Consider the following 18,936-nt stretch of genomic DNA (forward strand, 5'->3'; position numbering starts at 1 on the left):
CCATTTGCAGAATTAGCAGGCTGTTAAAGTTAGGCATGATTAAGAGGAGGGATAAAGAAGCAAATTCTTCAAACACATCCTTAATACTCTCAGACCACTGGATGCAATTAAATTGTTATCCTTTCAGTTGATCATTTAGAGGTATAACAATGATTGAAAGGTTGTGGATGAACCAGTGGTTATAGCTGACTAGGCCAACACATCTCCCAGTTTTCTTTTCATTGTGTGAAACAGGCTACCCTACAAGCTCTTCACTTTTTCTTACTGTGGCTTAACTGTGCCCATGCACATTTGGAATCCTAAGTACACTACTAGGAAAGCACAAGATGACATTTAGTCAGGGTTGGTCTTCAGTCCCACCTTCCTGGGGCTCTGGGCAATTACATATTAGGGTCATCTCTGGTCTACTGGGCTGCAACTTTAGATGACAATGTTGTCCAGGTTGGCTTTTTTTTAAAAACTGTATTTTTCACTGATTTTTCACTGATGGTTACAACATGTTAATGCATACTTTATCAACAATCCTACAGAGCGAGGTGCATATATTGTCAAATCACTTTTTGGTTGTAGCATTTATCCCATCAGCCCTTGCCGCTGCCAAGGGCTCCTCATGTCTGCTCACTAGATAGCGCCAGAATGGGGCCCATATGTCTTTGGGTCTATTGGTGGTCTCAATATATGAGATAAAACTCTGCTCACATTCATTGATGTATGCCAAGTCTTTGATCCATGCCTGACCCGCAGCAGCCATCCTCGCCTTCCGGTTCCTACAGATATTGCGTTTAGCGACTGCACCCGCCACCGTGAACAACCTGCGTTTCTTGATGGATTCCTTTCCTATGTCGCCTAGAAGATATTTCAGTGGAGTGGCTGGAATGTGAGTGTCCAGTATACTGCTAAGAGTGGCACCAACACCCACCCAGAATTGAAAAATGACTGGACAGTCCCAGTACATGTGAAATGAGTTGGCATCTGGAGCTTTGCACTTTGGACAGAGTGCCCTCGATTTCTTATCGAATTTCACAATTGTCTTACGGGTGAAATGTAGGTGATTTAGGATTTTGAATTGAATCTATCTAAGGTTTGCATTAAGGGAAACTGTTTTAGTGAGTTTGCAATTTCTTTCCCATTGCGTTTCATCTATTGTCATGTCTAGGTCTCTTTCCCATTTTAATTTCATTACATTCGCTGATGGGGAGGGGCTTGTGTCATTCTATATAGCGTGGATGTGCCGGCTTTGACCCCGTCCTGAGTTACGGTACCCAGTATGAATGGGTGGGGGGACGGTTCAGACAGGAATGAGGGCCACTTGTGCCTGCACACAGCTTTCAGCCGATGGTATTGCAGTGTAATGATGGGTCAGCTCCCTATTTTTTCCTATACCTCGTCCATTGTTACGAATGTACCACCCGGAAACATGTCTCCCACTGTCAATTACATCGAGGGATCCCCAGCCCTTTGTAGCATTGTGTCAAGTGTGGGGGGCAGAATGAGGGTAATGCCATAGGTGGGAAGTGGTGATATATGGTTCTGTGCTTTCCACCCTCTGAAATAGCCTGGACCATGGCCGCACCATACAGGCAACTGGATCTACCTCCTTAGTCTTGCCATATGTCTTAGTAAAAATCACAGAGCGTATGTCTGTGTGAGCGGCTATGTACTTCTCCACCTGTAGGTGGGCATATTTTTCCATGTTCTGAAACCAATATCCTGCGAATTGCGCTTGTGCAGCATAATAATATAGTTTGAAATCAGGGGCGGCAAGGCCACCAGTGTCATACCTTTTCACACAGCTTTGCCCAGCTCATTCTCACCGCCCCCATACAAAGTTGGATGCTAATGTCCACAGCCTGACAAAAAGTCCTTTACCAGGCCAAATCGGAATGTTACTGAAAAGGTACAGCATTTTGGTACCACTACCATCTTCAGCCATGCTATACGGCGATGCACCAAAATCAGTAGGTTGTTCCAGATTTTCAGTTTAGTTTCCAGCTGCGAGATGTATGGTTTATAATTGTCTGTGTATAGAGTGTGTCCGTCAGTGGCCACGATACTAAGTAATGAGAGGACGATGGGGCCAAGCAAAAATCTGCCATGGCGTCCGTATGTTGTGTGTCATGTGTCAGTGGGATCATTTTAGATTTGGCCGGGTTGACTCTGTACCCAGAGTATTTGGAGAATTCCTTTATATCTGACATTACCAGGACTAAGTTACTTTCTGGGTCTCTAATATATAATAGGGTGTCATCTGCTTATAGCAATCTCAATTGAGGAGGGCCGTGTATCCGGACACCCTGACATATGTGTCTGTACCGTATTAATGCTGCCATACCTTCTACTGTGAGGGCGAAAATAAGGGGGATAATGGGCATCCCTGGCGTGTGCCCCTGTGTAATGTGAAGCCGGGTGAAAGGGTGTGGTTTGTTTTGATTCTAGCACTTGGGTCCTCATGTAGGAGTCGTATAAAACCCAGGAACTGGGGTCCAAACCCCAACAACCCCAGCACAGCATACATATACTTCCATGATAATGAATCGAAGGAGATCGCCATCACTCTTGCCTTGGGGTCTAGTTGGGATATTATGGCAAATAACCTGCATAGGTTTAGGGCGTTGGACTTACTGGGGATGAATCCTGATTGGTTGAGGCGTACTTGTTTAATCATGTGGGGTAATAGCCGGTTTGCAATAGCTTTGGCAAGTATTTTAGTGTCAGCGTTTATCAGCGATAAGGGGCGGTAGGATGTGGGCTTGGGCTAAGGTTTGTTCGTTTTGAGTAGGACTGTGATGATGGATTCCCTCATGGTCAGGGGGAGTGTTTCCGGTTGACAATGCCTCCTCCCACACCGCCATTAATTTGAGGGCCAGTTCAAACATGTAACAATTATATAGATCTAACGGGAGACGGTCAGGTCCGGGGGACTTCCCTGCTGCCAGGTCTTTTATCGCCTGCCCGATCTCCTGCAGTGTTAGGGGTAGTTTCAGTAATTCCATGTCCTCTTGTACAAGTTTGGGAAGTGAAATCGATTCCATGTATTGGTCTAACTCGCTTGTGGATACCTGGTCTGAGTTTGTGTATAGGGATGAGTAGAATTCTAAAAAGATGTTGATTGCACGGGCCTTCGTGTGAGCAGTCCCGTCCCCTCCAACGATACTTGTAACGGGTTTGACATTGTGCTCTGTTTTAATTAGTTTGGCAAGGGTCTTACTTGCTGTATCCCCCTCCCCATATCGCCTGCTCCTTGTTGGGTGAGTAATATATAATATTTCCTGGTCTGCCAGTCTCCTATATTACTCTAATTGTGCTTGTAAGGGCACGAGAGTATCCTCCCCAGGTGATATGGCATGTGCGTTTTCCAGGGAGCGCGGAGTGAGTTCAGTGTGTTGCAGTTCCGTTCTTATCACTTGTGATGTACCATGAGCCAGTGACAGAAGATGACCCCGCAACCAGACCTTGAATGATTGCCACACTGTGGCCATGGATCCCACTGATCCCACGTTACGGCCCTGTACTCTGTTATGTCGACCTTAAGGGGTTCTATAATATCATTGTGCTCTAACAGGGCCAATGGAATCTGCCAGAGATGGGAGCCCTGCTCAAGGCAGGCCATGCCCACCTCCAACAGCACCGGTGAATGATTAGACAGCATACGTAGGAGGATGACACAATCTTTTACATGGGGAATATATTCGGGCAAACACAGCCCGAAGTCTGTGCAGGAGCTTGAATTATGAACAGAGGAATGGAAGGTAAACTCCTCTTCTCTGAGGTGTAACTCCCTCTAGGCATCAATAAGCGGTAGGTAGGACACACCCTAAAGAATCGTGTGTGCAACGTTGGTGAGCACCTGGGGTGCCTTGGTAATCCTGTGGGTCGAGAATGGTGTTGAAATCGCCTCCCGATATAACTTTGTAGTCATCCAGCGGTGATATCAGATCAATAGAAGTCAGGTTCATCCACGTTTGGGCCATATTTATTGAAATGTACGACATCCTGATTGCCCATTAATCCCCAGATAATCACAGAAAGCCCCAACGTGTCCATTATGGATTTTTTAAGTTGAAACCCTGTGTTTTGGTGCATAAGGGTCATCACACCTCTGGACTGTGAGGAATAATCAGTGCTCACACACAGCGGACCCCAATCACACGCATATGTGTCCTCCACCTTATGCTGGGCGTGTGTTTCCTGCAACATCAGAATGTGGATCTTATGTCTTTTCATAGGCCAGATTTTTCTGGGCTTTGATAGGATTGGCCAACCCGCTAATGTTCCAAGTGAGGAGCCTAATCATACTGTCCAGCCCAGCCATCGCCACCATAAGTCAATATATACGAAGGGCAGTCAACTATAATAAACACTGAGTTTATTTCCAACACAACTGTCAGTTTTTCTGAATAACCATTCCCCAACTACCTCCCCTCCTTTACCCACAGCATCATAGGTCAGGTTGCCCTTTTCACGCAACATCCGGAGTATCGGATCACGGTCACGATAGTTCAATAGACGAGTGATGATAGTGCATGGCAGGGCCTCTGGTTTGGGTGGTGGGGCCAGAGATCTATGAGCCCTTTCCACAAAGAATTGTGGAGAGAACTGTGCCTCCGGGAACATTGTGCAAAGTACCTCTTCCAGGAACACTTCCATTGGAACATTCATGGACCTCTCGCCCATGCCTTCCACCCGAATATTGTTGCGCCATGACCTAGATTCCGCGTCATCACATTTGACGTGCACCGCTTTTAAACTCTTCTTTATGTCTTCAATGTCCTTGCCATGTGTGGCTGATGTGTCCTCCAGTGCGCTCACCCTGGTTTCTGCCTCCGTGACTCTTGTGTTTACCTTCTGCAGGTCGCTCCTTATGGAGGCAATATTGCTGCCTATATCATCGAATTTGCTGTTCACAGCTGAGAAGCCAGCTTGCAGTACTGTCCTGTATGTGTCCATGTTCATTTCTGCATGAGCCTGACTCGCCACCGGGGTGTTCTTTTGGATCAGATCAGTTTCCCCCATGGTGTGTGTTTTTGTAAAGGCATCCATGGGGCCCTTTTTGTTGCCTTTCATGCCATGTGTCATGTCCTTGCATGGTATACAGGCTGAGAGTGAGGCTTTTTGCTATGCAGGCCTGTATGTGGCTTTTAACCAATTACTTCAGACAGGGTGTATAGTGCTGCAGCTATATGACACTCTTTCCCTTCTCTGCCAGCTGGGACCGTGTTATGAAAGCGGTTACCTACCGTAGTGTTCCGGTAGCATTCTGACGATGGTACAAGTGCCCGCATGTGATTGCTACAGGGCTCTGCTTGTGTTAAGTGCAGGGCGTTGGTAATAAAGGTGTGGGACTGTGTTGTTATGGAAGCGGGTTCCCGCCGTAATACTCCTGTAGCGTTCTGGCTACTTTACTAGTGCCAGCATGTGAATTCTGCAGGGCCCCTCGTGTGTTTATTGCAGGGCTTCGGTATTAGAGGCATAAAGTTGTATCTCCCTGACGGCTCCTATCCCACTATGTATGTGTGTGGCTCCCAACTCAGTATCACACTTGAGGCATTCAGTGTCTGCAGACATGGGGGCTCACCACATACCTTTCATGGCTGCGACAGCAGCTGCCTTGATGAAGCCAGCTGCCCGGGTCTCAGATCAGAGGTGTCCACAAAGGGAGCGGGGGTCACCTTTCCTCATCGGTGCTTGGAACGGTAGATCGCTGTATTCCTCACGACATCCCTCGTCTCACAGGATTTGGCGCGAATACCGCGCCACAGCCCCGGGGCAAGCATGATGATCTAACTTTCGAGTAAGGCGATCCGATGCACAATTATGACTCAGAAGCGACCTGCTGTTGCAGGAACGCTATGTTGCTTGACAGGTGTATTCTTGAAGAGAGAGTTCCGGGCAATCCGCAGGATATTAGGTCCAGGATTTATTTTGTGCGGAGCTCCAATCTCAAGCAGCCATCTTTGTTGGCGCACAACAGTGCCCCCCATCCAGGTTGGCTCTTGCAAAAGGTTGATGCAGATGGATGGAGAGCTGTGTCCATAATGTGTTGGATGGTAGCAGGAACCCTGCGTATTCCAAAAGGGAGAATAGTTAATTTGAATAGACTCATCAGTGTGACAAAACTGTCCTCTTCCATCTTCAACCACTACATGGAACCACTAGGGGAACTCTACAGCAACACTGAGAAGAAAAACCAATATGCATATAGCACACTTTCATAAATGCCATCTGTGCGGGTGTGCAAGCCAAAACTGTTTTTATTTGTACACTATAACATAATGCTGGTAATTCTGTCTCAGAAATGAAATCCTGAAATCAAGTCTCACTTTACTAAACCTTTTTAGCATGGAGCTTAGTACACAGGTGTTTTCTTGGCCGGACCCTCTCTGCTAACACACTAGCAGCTGTCATGTGGTTTGGTAAGACGGAAGCACCTCAAGACCTTCCTCTTTGCTTCTGCTTTCCCTTGCTTGCTCTCCCCTGCTGAACTCCTAGCTGAAACTGACACTGCCTGGACACCTGGCTCCCCTCTGTTCTCCAGCCCAGGTCCCCTTCCTGCCAGTTGCACACCTGCACTGCCCCCCTGGCAACCCTTGCACTCGGGCTGTTTCTGGTATCCCTACAGTCCCCCACCAGCACTTGATACTTGATGTCTGCACTTACCCTTGCACTTGCCATCAGCTGGCTGCTCTTTTCTTTTATTTGTTATGTTCTATTTATTTCTACTGTTGATCCCATGTACTGCACTGCCCCCTCCCCCTTGCACTTTTGACTTCTTTCCCTCTTGCGCGATCTCTATGTCACCTGGCCTAGTAAGATCACTGTCTCTGTCTTCCCACTGTTCCCCTTCCCTTGCCTCGTCGCGCCTTGAAACACTTGTGTATAGGCGCATTATCAATGCCATATCATATTGTGTTCCATCGTGGGCTTACATTATTCACGATACGGCTGGCTTCAGTTTAAAACAGGTGGCAGCAGTGTGTACATACACGCAAGCACACTGTAACAAGGCCCTTCAGCGCCTGCTCTGGCCCATGTCACGCCAGTCCCCGATTTAGTGGTCATTGGGATGCCCTATTGTGTTCAGCTTTATGTGGAGTTCTTCCATTTGTGGACAAATGTGACCGAGTTTACTTTGCGCCTTCTGTCAGGTTAAGACCGCACATGTACGTGGCCACGATATAGTGTTCCCAAACCTCTATAGCACCAGGTATGCACACCTGGCAAAATTAAGGAGCCATGCAAGCGCAGAAGCTTTTGGATATAAAAATGGCGTGCCCTTGCCACCGCACTCCAGTGCATGAGCCGAATGGATTTCTGAGTGCAAAAGAAAAAATACATTGAAAAATTATATTTTCTCTGCCTCCAAAATCCGCAAAGGTTTGAGAACTGTGATTTGGAAGTAAAGTCTCTCTGCCCAATTTACGCTGCTCGCTTACGGGTAGGAAGCACACTGCTTTTGGATAAGGAAGAACGTATATAAAGCACTTGCGGGATGGTTCCCCATACTAAAGTCGCTTACCCTTGTACCCAAGGGGTAAGAGTGCCCTAGATGGGGAGCCCTTTCCCACAGTATTGTAAATGCGGTGGGTACCATGTACCAGCATTAAGATAGTTTCGCAGTTCATAGTATTTTGAGGCACTGGACTGATCGGGCAAAACCTTTGCGACATCGCTGCCAGCTTCAAAGCTTATTCGAATAGTTAGGAATCTGCAGTATTTCATGAAAAAATGCTTAAACTCTCAGCCAAAAGTTGTTCCATTCAGTGTGCCCGTGCCTGTCCTTGGTGTGCTGGGCTGGGCTGGGCTGGGCTAGCCTCCTCCTTTGAAGAAACATTCCAATTGCCATGGATACTAGGGACCTAAGGTGTGAAGGGTGGCCGGCAAACTCTCCATAACAAAGGCTGCACGCAATTACGCCTCATCCCCCTCTCTGCTCTCCTGCTAACTGCACATCACAAAGTTCTCCATGTGAATGGGTTTAAACTCCCTTTACTTGGGAGGTAACTTTAAAGAAGAAACAAAACAACTGCTATGTACTGCTTGCATTGCAAAACAAGTAATGCATTACTTAAAAGTGAAGTGCAGCAGTGAATTCCTTGTTCAACCCACACACACGAAATAAATATAAATCACATTTTACCGTAACAGATAAGATTGCTCTTTTTGCCAACTTTAAAAAGAATCACCCTTCAGTAGAAACATGTAAGTAGTAAATCATTTTGTACAATTCAAATTGAGTAATATTACTAAATATTATTATTTACTGAGCCGCAAAATGACAAAAGCTGTTTTAAGTTATTATTCTTATCAACTCTGGTACACTACAGCAGCCAGACATTACCCTTGTGATGGCGAAACCAGCACATGAAACACTGCAGTGACAAGCAAGCATTCAGTAACCCCTCTCCATGTCAGCCACACAGTCATCGGACACTAGAAGCTTTCCTGGTCTGTGGTGCTTTTGTAATGTTATTGTATCTGTTCATGGAAATGCAGCCGCGTGCCACAGAACGGCATGTGCATGTTTCCACAATATCAATGCTACAGATGAGATGTTTATTATAGCAATGGAACAATATAATTGTGTTGTATCCGACATGACGTGTACTTCAGTTTTAAAAATAGGGGAAAAACATGCATATTTAGGAATCTTAAAATATACCATTACATGCAGAGGATTGCTCATTGAAAAAGCTTACATTGTTTTCATTCCCGCAAGCAGTACTTTAATTTAATGCCACATGATACTGTAGGCATTATGTCCATGTCCCTAAACCAGATGCCACAATAATGTTGTGATGGGACCTGAGATTCTCAATACTCAATAGGTTTTGCAGCATACACTAGGGTGGCCAACTGTCCCGTAATTTGCGGGATTGTCCCGTAATTGGGGACTGTGTCCCGCAGTTTGCCAAGTGGCTCTGCGGGACGCGGTTTGTCCCAATATTCACTAGGTTTTGCAGCACAGACTAGGGTGGCCAACTGTCCCGTAATTTGCGGGATTGTCCCGCAATTGGGGACTGTGTCCCGCAGTTTGCCGAGTGGCTCTGCGGGACGCGGTTTGTCCCAACTTGCTCTGTTCGAGCACAAGTCAGGAGTCACAATTAGGCATGTATGTCATATACATACATTTCCCACGAATGGGAATAACAGTGGCTGGCAAGTAGCAGCTAATCTGTGAATAAGAGTCCTATTGCATTACATTGCACCCGCAGCTGCTGGCCTGTCACGTCAGCAGCTGCGGGTGCAATGCATTGATTTTGCCCGGTGAATGACGCTGTGATGTCATCACCGTCATGTATCCCGCAAAAGGATCTCACAAAGTTGGCCACCCTAGCACACACCTTACCATGCAACTAAACTCACAGGCATGTCCTGCAATTCAAAGGCTCCCTTTAAACCTCTGAGGTGCAGTCTGTTATGAGAAGATCTTACTCTTGCCTGCTTTTTCTAAAATAAACAGCATGTGAGCTGAAGGGTCAGAAAGCAAACAAATGAACATTAGTTCACATGAAACATTCCGGATTTCAAGGAAAGGTGTTTGAAGCATGCAGTCTCTCGCCCGGGGGTCCAAAGCGAAGGGCAGATGAAGAAAATGGCAATTCCTGTTTGGACCAGGAGGACCCAGGGCCCAACCCCCTGCTCAGGCAGCAGGTAATCATGCACCAACATGTGTTTATTCCCTCTGTCCTCACAGGCCATCCCCACCCCCTCGGGTCTACCCGTGACGTTCCCTTGTGCCCCCCCCTTCTCACACACAGGTGTTGCCCGTTTGCTTGATTCTTCTATCCTGCTCCCCTCCAGCCTACATCTGCAGGAGTCTGTCCTGATACATTCTGCTTTCGCCATAACCGCCTTGTGGCCAATGCTGGATTTGACTTTTATGGACTTCATTCATTCACGGTGCGTCACTCTTTCTCAACTCTCATGCTGGACCTCCTTTGCATCTTGTACTCATGGTGGCACTGACTCATGGTGTTCCCATCTTCATCTTGTATCCTCGCTTGCAACATTGTGTGTTATTACGGACTTCTGCAATTGTATTCGCTCTCACCTCTTGCTTGTCCACTCTTTTTGACTGCTTACTCTCTGTTCTCTCCTACTCTCCCTTTCTCTCTGTTCCTATCTCCTCCCCTTACTTTCTTCTATGCACTTACTCTATCAGAATTGTCCCTGGCCCTAGTATGATAGCAACCTTGTCTGTCTCCTCCCGCATCCCCTTACTTGTTTTTTTTTCTTCCACCCCCTCCAGCACTATCTGAAATGTCATCAGGCCTAGTACGATAGTCACTTGTTTTGTTCCTCCCCTCCCTTTCTGCACCCTCTCCCTCACCTTTTGTTTTCCTCCGGCTCTATCAGAATAGTCGTCAGGCCTAGTACGGTAGTCGCCTGTCTGTTTCCATTTCCTTCCCTCTCTCTTCCTCCCTTCCTTATCTGTATCTTGCACTATCTGAAATGTCGTCAGGCCAAGTATGGTAGTCGCCTGTCATGTTTCCATTTCCTTCCCACTCTCCCCCTACCTTCCTATCTATGTCTTAGCGCTTGCACTATCTGAAATGTCATCAGGCCGAGGACAATAGTTAATTTCACATCCTTACTGTTCATGTCCCGTAAGAATGTCATTGTATTTTTCCTTGTTCCCTCCCTTGCCTTGAAGCACTTTGAAACACATTGTGTATAGGCGCTATATAAATGAACTATCACATCATATCATATGTGTCAAAGCTAAGCATTTCTGGACACTTTCTCCTTTACCAAGCACTCGGTTTACAGATCACAATGAAGCATTGTGTTGTGGGATGAAAATAACTTCTAAATACATTTCAAAAACATGGCCTTCACAGAAATCCAGTTTTTTGCATGTCTCTTGAGCGCTCTTCACTCAATCAAGGTCTGCCCTTTATTAAAACACTGGTTCTAGTGATACTAAAAGGTGCTCCTCTGAGAACACCAGGTTAGCTGGTGGGCCTCCCAAATTATCGCCTGTAGCCTTAGTCACACTCATGAGACAAGATGCTAACATTCTGTTAGGTAATGATCTAGTAGAGTTGGGTTTGATCTCGGATGGTCTTCCCATGACTGCTGCTGCAGTCACTAGGTCACAGGTGACACCGGGTCTGGCTGTGAGTCAGGTACCCGAGCCAAAGGCGAGGCCTAAGGCAAGAAGAAGGAAGACCAAGAAGGCCACCTCTGTGGAGGGTGCTCCTTCTCTTCCTGCTGTTCCTAAAGTACCCATTGGGATCCATGCTCCGGACAGGCTGGGTCCAGTGGAAAACCCAAACTCAACTCCTGAGGGAGAAGAGAGAAGACTCTCCTGTGGGAGAGGTTCCCAACCCGGAGGATCATCCTGACCTTCAATACTTGTTGGCTGAAGGGGAACCCTCCTGGGCAGACTTCTGTAAGGGACAGAGAGAGTGCCACTCTCTTGAGGGTCTGTGGAAACAGGCCCTGTCCCAGGCACAAGGAGAAGTGCCTAGGACATTCTGAATCTATTGGGAGGGTGAGCTCCTTGTTAGTGAGCCCACTAAGCCTGAACCTGGTGCCCTCAAGAAGTTGGTGGTACCCCAGGTTTACAGGCCCTTCCTACTGCAGTTGGCGCATGAGGTGCCCTTAGCTGGTCATCTTGGTACCAAGAGGCTCTCTGCCCATTTCTACTGGCATTGGATGGGAGTAGAAGTGGAGTCCCACTGCAGGACCTGCCCAACTTGTCAGTTGTCTGGCAAGACTGGAGGCAGTGTCATTTCCCCACTGCAGCCATTGCCAGTGGTTGGCACACCATTTGAGAGGGTGGGCATCGACATTGTCGGTCCCCTTGACCCTCCCAGTTCAGGTGGACATCGGTTCATCCTGGTCTTGGTAGATCATGCCACTAGGTACCCTGAGGCTATACCCCTTCGGCCTGTTACTGCCAAGGTGGTTGCCAGGGCTCTCCTGGGCCTTTTCACCCATGTTGGATTCCCTAAGGAGGTTGTCCCTGACAGAGGATCCAACTTCATGTCTAGTTACATGAAAACCATGTGGAAACAGTGCGGGGTAACCTATAAGTTCTCCACCTCTTACCATCCCCAGACCAATGGTCTGGTTGAGAGATTTAATAAAACTCTCAAGGGCATGATAGGTGCTTTGGAAGAACCCCTAAGGAGGAAATGGGATCTCCTCCTGCCATGCCTGCTGTTTGCTTACAGAGAGGTACCTCAAGAGGGTGTTGGTTTCAGCCCCTTTGAGTTACTCTTTGGACATCCCGTGAGGGGGCCCCTCGCCTTGATCAGAGAAGGCTTGGAAGCCACCCCTCCAGGTCCCGCCAAGCAAGTGGGGGACTATGTGTTAGGCCTCAGACGGAGGATGACACACATGATGGGTCAGGCAACATCGAATCTCAAGGCCAGCCAGGAATTGAACAAGTACTGGCATGACCTTAAAGCCTCAAAAGTGGATTGGACTCCGGAACAGGAAATCCTTGTGATGGAGCCTACCAAGCCTAGAGCTTTGGCAGACAAGTGGACTGGACCCTTCAGGATCATCTCCAAGATGGGCGAAGTCAATTATCTAGTTGACATGGGAATGCCAGGGGTAGCCCCTCAGGTATTCCATGTCAACAGGCTCAAGCCTTTCCACAGGCGAGCAGAGGTCTCATGTCTCTTGCTAGCTTCAGGGCAAGAAGTGGATGAGAGTGAGCCCCTTCCTGATTTGCTGCATAGCAACCCTCAGGATGGCTCAGTGGAGGGAGTACATCTCTCTCCAGATTTGACAACAGAGCAACAGAGGGCCTGCAGGGCTTTGCTTCAGCAGTATGCCTCTCTGTTTTCACTGACGCCAGGCCTTACACCGTGGTGTAGGCACGAGATTGACACTAGTGACAATGTGCCTGTCAAAAGCAGGTGCTACTGTATGTCAGATACCGTTAAGAACCACATCCAGGCTGAGGTCGCCAAGATGTTGGATCGGGGTGTTATTGAACCCTCAACCAGTCCCTGGTCCAGTCCAGTGGTTCTTGTCCCCAAGGCAAGTTCCCAGGCCGGTACCAAGGATTGGAGGTTCTGTGTGGACTACCGAGGAGTCAATGCCGTCACCAAACCTGACGCGCACCCATTGCCCAGGGCTGATGAGCTTGTGGACACCATAGGTGCTGCCAAATTTGTGAGCACCTTTGACCTTACCTCAGGCTATTGGCAAATAGCCCTGACGGACCATGCCAAGGAAAAGATGTCATTATCAACACCTGAGGGACTCTACCAGTTTAGGGTCATGCCTTTTGGGTTGAAGAATGCCCCTGCCACCTTCCACGCATTGGTCAACCATGCGTTCTGTGGGCTGGAAGCTTTTTGTGTGGCTTACTTAGACGACATTGCCGTCTACAGTTCCACCTGGGAAGAGCATTTGGCATATCTGGATAAGGTGTTGCAGGCCTTGAAAAGGGCTTACCTTACTATCAAGGCCACCAAGTGCCAGATAGCTCAGGGGAAAGTTACCTATCTTGTTCCTAAGGTAAGGAGGGGGTCAAATCCAACCTCTCCCCCGTAAGGTAAAGGGTGTACATGACTGGGAGACTCCCACTACTCAAACCCAGGTGAGAGCCTTTTTGGGCCTCACTGGGTACTATCGCAATTTCATGGCAGACTATGGAACCATAGCTGCACCCCTGACAGCTCTGACTTCACCCAAACAGCCTAGGAAGGTTAATTGGACTGAAGACTGTCAGAGGGCCTTTGATGGCTTGAAAGAAAGTCTGTGTAGGGCACCTGTGTTGTGTGCGCCTGACTACAGCTGACCCTTTATCGTCCAGACGGATGCCTGCAACACTGGAATTGGAGCTGTCTTGTCCCAGTTAGATGACAAAGGGAGAGAACATCCTATCATATTCATCAGTAGACAACTCAAGGGTAGAGAACGTAGGTGGGCTACTGTTGAAAAGGAATGTTTTAGCATAGTTTGGAGCCATAGGCGTTCTAGGCCCTACCTTACGGGGTCTACCTTCAAGGTCCAAACAGATCATAAGCCCCTGAAATTGATTATGCAGATGAAGGGTGAGAACCCGAAACTGCTCAGGTGGTCCATTAGCCTGCAAGGGCTAGACTTCACCATAGAGCACAGACCAGGGAAGAGTCACGATAATGCAGATGGCCTTTCCAGAAGGTATGTTGACCGTCTGGATGAGGGTGCCTATCCCGTGGGAGATTAGGCACCCTAACCTCAGTCTGGGGGGGGGGGCGACTGTGATGCTGGAAATGCATTGGAGGGACAGGGCCTCCCTGTCCTTGTCCTGTAGTCCTTTTTCATTTGTTTCCTCTATTATTTTCTGCCCAGGAGTCCATGTGGGACTCCTGGCAGTGCAGCTCTTCCTGTTTTTGGTTTGGTGTACAGACCCATGGGATACCCTTTTGACACCCATGGGTGGGGGTACAACCCTGTACCCCTAGTGTATGTTTATGGGCACCTGTGGGTGGCCCACGGAGCAGGGTATGGGCTGGTGGCAGCTCCATGCTGAATTTGAGAGGTGCTCTGGGTGTCCTCCATTTTGGGATACCCAGGCCCTGCCACTGGAATCAGTTGATTCCTGATAGGAAACAAGATGGCCCCTGTGGCCTCTTGCTTTCTATTGCCTGTTACCTTGTTTTCCCAAAGTCCTGGGAAGCCCTGACTCTGTCCCTTCCCCCTGGCTGACTGTTGGGTGGACGTTCCATATATGGTGTTGTTGTGAAGGCCCGGTCAGACTAGCTGGAGCCTTCCCAGGGACTGTATGTTGTGGGTACCTCCTGTGGGTGGGACCTGGGTGAATGGAGTGTGTGACCAATATGCACTTCTTGTTGTGGTTGTCTGGTTTCTGGCATGAGAGACAAAGACTGAGACAGCCCTGCCCGAAACTGGCCTGAATGCAGTGTGTAGTGTTGAATGGCTGGGTACTTGTCCCAATCCACATTCCTTGTTGTGAGTGTCTGAGAGGGAGGAGTGTGGCCTGAATGCACTGCGTGCCTGATAGGCTGACCGACTGCATGACTGCCCTGCTGTATGATTGGCTGCTGATTGTGACTCAGCAGTGTGGATGAGAGACAGAATAGTATATCTGGGCACCTCTCACCACTGGAAATTGTTCAGAAGCCTTCAGAAGCTGAGTCTACACAATAAGAGTAACTGGAACTGCTGACCCTAGACGCCCAGCAGGAAGAAGAAGACTTGCTGTTGCTTTTGCTTCGACCGATCTGAAAGCTGGCGAGTTTGTCGAGGACTGACCCGAGAGTGGACCTGGTAAGGCGCCCTTTTCCGGTGCTCCGAGGGACCATCGAGCACCGCTACACCTTCGCCGAAGCGCCCTGGAAGTCAGACCCTCGAAAGGCTGCCGACCTGAGACGGGACTGCCGAGGAGATCGAAGTGAAGCACCCAGACTTTGCCGACGTCGAAGTCCATTGCCGTCGACCAGGGTTTGCAGGTTTGTGTAACCGCTGGAGGCCCGTCGAAGTTGTGTTGCCCAGCCGTGGGGACCACTTGACGCCGTGCCGCCGACGACGACCGGAGCCACCCGCTCCTTTGCCTAAGGACATTTGAATCGAAGGACTCCCTCGTCTGCATCGTCGACCGCTTTGTCCCGCCGGAGAAAGTCGAGGATGACCAACGCGCCAAGGAGAATCTGCCGGTGGGATTCCCGCCACACAAAGACCACAAAGACTCGAACGACTCGACGCCCTTACTGGGCCACAGTTCTTCACACTCTTTGCGGTCCAGAACTATTGTCACCCAGGTGCCCCGCACGCCTCTTCCTTGCAGGACGCCAACTCTCTGTCATCGACGAGCACCGCTCGGATCGAAGCTGCCGCCCCACGACGCTGTTCTACCCTGTTCACTGTCGGATGTTCGACGACCCGTGACTCCTGCTTTAAAGGGAGGGCACTCAAGAACGGTCGTCGATTCCCCGACGCCGAACGCCAAATTCCTCGACGCCTCTCGACGATCCGTGACTCCTGCTTTAAAGGGGGTCACTCCAGAAGGATCTTTCGATGCCTCTTTGAAGAACTTGACTCCACCAGGTACATTGGGGGGGTAAAAACATTATAGGAGGGAATAGGAATATTGAACAATATATGGACTGGGCTTGCGTTATGTATCTTTATTTTACAGGTTGCCCAGGTGGGGGGATCTCAACACAGAACTGTGTCTCTTGGTAGGGGCCAGCATTCTGCCTATTGTTTCAACCAGCTTACTTTTCTTCCTCTCTATTGCCGGTTTCCTCTTTATTGATCTGTGTGACATTGTTACAGTATTGTTGATGCACTTTAATGAGGTCTAATACAAAGGGTGGTACCACTTTAGAATTGTATATATTTGCCATTGTTGATTTTCCTGAGTACAAAGTGAGTTATTGTGATAGTGTACATAACTTTGAATATTGATTATATAAAGCCTGTGTTCTAACCAATACAGTGTGTGGACATTCCTTTGTGAGGGCTTGGGGTACATTGTACTTAAGAACCAGCCTGCATCACCTCCTGAGAAGCTAGGCCTTGATTGCTCGTCCATTGCTACCAAATAGAGAATATTGGCTGGGGTCCTCTGTGCCTCTCCTCTACCATATAGAGAGCAGAAGTACAGGCACCCCCTACCAGTCTTTACAACCCTCAATGCTGGTTGAACTTGCTCTCCGCCGCAGTGAAATCAGACCATTGTCTGTAGCAAGCACTCATCTGAGGAGGTATATAGGAGAAAGCTCAAGGGGTGATATTGTTTTACTCATCAATACCAAGCTGGGTTTCAGCTCCTGATCTTGCCTAATCCAGCGCTCGCTGATGGGGGATTACTGTCAAGGCACACGATCTTGTGAGATTCAGCATCTTCTTCGCCAAATACCATTTCTACTACCATAGAGTGTAATAGAACCAAACACTCGGTTCATACCATGGCAGGCCAATCCAACACTACTGAAAAGCAAACAAAAATGGATTACTTTGCCAAAATAAACACATCAGCCCTGGACCAAGTGGAGGTATGTGATGATCCACCTGACATCGGAGTGTCACATCAGAGCATAGCAGAAACGCCACAACCTCAAGATGCTATGGGCTCAATAGGTAACAATCTCTCATACTCTATCAATGTGGGAACTTCAATATATGACACATGAACCTTGTGGGGATCTTAATATCAGCACAAACCATCTCTGTAAGGACTTCAGTGCTATTGTACAACACTAGTTTGAGGAAGTCGATGTAATGACATAGAATCCCTGGGGAACTTTAAACGCTATCACACACTAACAAACTGGTGCTTACACTTCATCCCTGTAGAGACGTCAGAATTATGAAACATCTCTGTGAGGGTTTTGTTACTGTCGCATAATATCCCTGTCAGGTCTTCAATATCTCCAACCTCCACCTCACATGGACCGAACACCCCTAACCCTCTAACTGAACTGCGACTCTACTGGATGCACTCAACACCACCCTCTCAGCCTCCAACGATTGACACACACCTTTGAAACAACGCACCTGCAAACTGAAACCATCAGCACCCTGGTACCTGCAAGAACTCAACCTCATCAAAAGAGTCATCAGGAAACAAAAGAAAACCTGGTGCCGGTTCAGGACCGCATCTGATTTGGCGCTCCTCAAGGAACTTCGAGCAACCCGCTGACAACTAATCAACACAGCCAAGGCCTCCGACTATCAGAACACCATAGCAGAAGCTGACAACAAAAGAGCCCTCTTCAAAGCGGTGAAGCACTGCACCAACCTACTACCCAACCTGGCCATATGACACTCCACCAAAAAAACACTGCCATCAACACCTTTTTCATCTACAAAATCAGCAAGATTTGCGAGCACAGGCACCAGCTCCACATCTGTAGACCCACCTCACTCACGTCTCTCCTCGCGAAAACTCCACACCCTGGATGAAATTCAAGACACTCTCTACAGAGGATCTGGCAGAAATGCTGGCTGCCCTCAAAGCCACATCGTATACAGACAACATCCTCCCAGCATCCATCCTCAAGACTCTCCCGCAGAATCTCTCCTTCCCCTTCCTGCAGATCATCAACAGTTCCCTAACTCAAGGCACCTTCCCATCAACCCTAAAGACACGACAAATCCTCCTCTTAAGAAACCCACTCTGGATCTCGACAACCTGGGTAGCTATCTCCCCATGACCCATCTTCCGTTCTGCAGTAAAATCATAGAGAAAGCAGTAGGCGTGTTACTGCAGCAACACATCGACACCAACAATCTCCTCCAAACCTGCCTATCTGGGTTAAAACCCAGATGCAGCACCAAGTTGGCAACTATACAGGTGGTCGACGACTCCCTCAGTATCCTCGACGACGGCTATACCTGCCTCCTGGTTCTACTCGATCTCTTGACTCCCTTCAACACAGTAGACCACTAGGCACCCTGCATCGACACATGAAGATCAGAGACCCTGTCCTATGCTGGTTCAAGTCCTAGCTTGCCAACCGCCAGCAGTTTGTTCAGATGGACTCCTCTAGATTGCCAATGCTACCCGTCACCTGTGGAGTCCTGCAGGGTTCCATCCGCTCCCCAGTGATCTTCATTCTGTACATGAAGCCGGTGGGAGCCCTTGTAGCCACACACAACATCCACATCCACCAATAAAACGACAACACACAGCTATACTTCAAGATGAACTCCATCAAGGACATCCACAGGCTCAAAACCTGCCTTTCGCTGATCCAGTCTTGGATGTTCACTGCATATGTGAAGCTCAACCCCTCCAAGACCAAATAACTACTCCATACCAACAACACCGCACAACCAGACATACAGATCTGGCCATAAACCTTGAACCCTGAGTGCTTCACACCCGAGGTCAACTCCTGTGCCAAGTCCCTCAGGTTTCACATTGATAAACACCTCTCCTTCAAGATAAACTTTGTCAAAAGCTGCTGAAAGGTGCAATAGTATCAGGGAGAAGTGATGTTGGAGTCTGAGTTCATT

This window comes from Ambystoma mexicanum, chromosome 4q, assembly GCF_040938575.1.
Source record: "Ambystoma mexicanum isolate Mex_15411 chromosome 4q, UKY_AmexF1_1, whole genome shotgun sequence".
NCBI lineage: Eukaryota > Metazoa > Chordata > Amphibia > Caudata > Ambystomatidae > Ambystoma > Ambystoma mexicanum.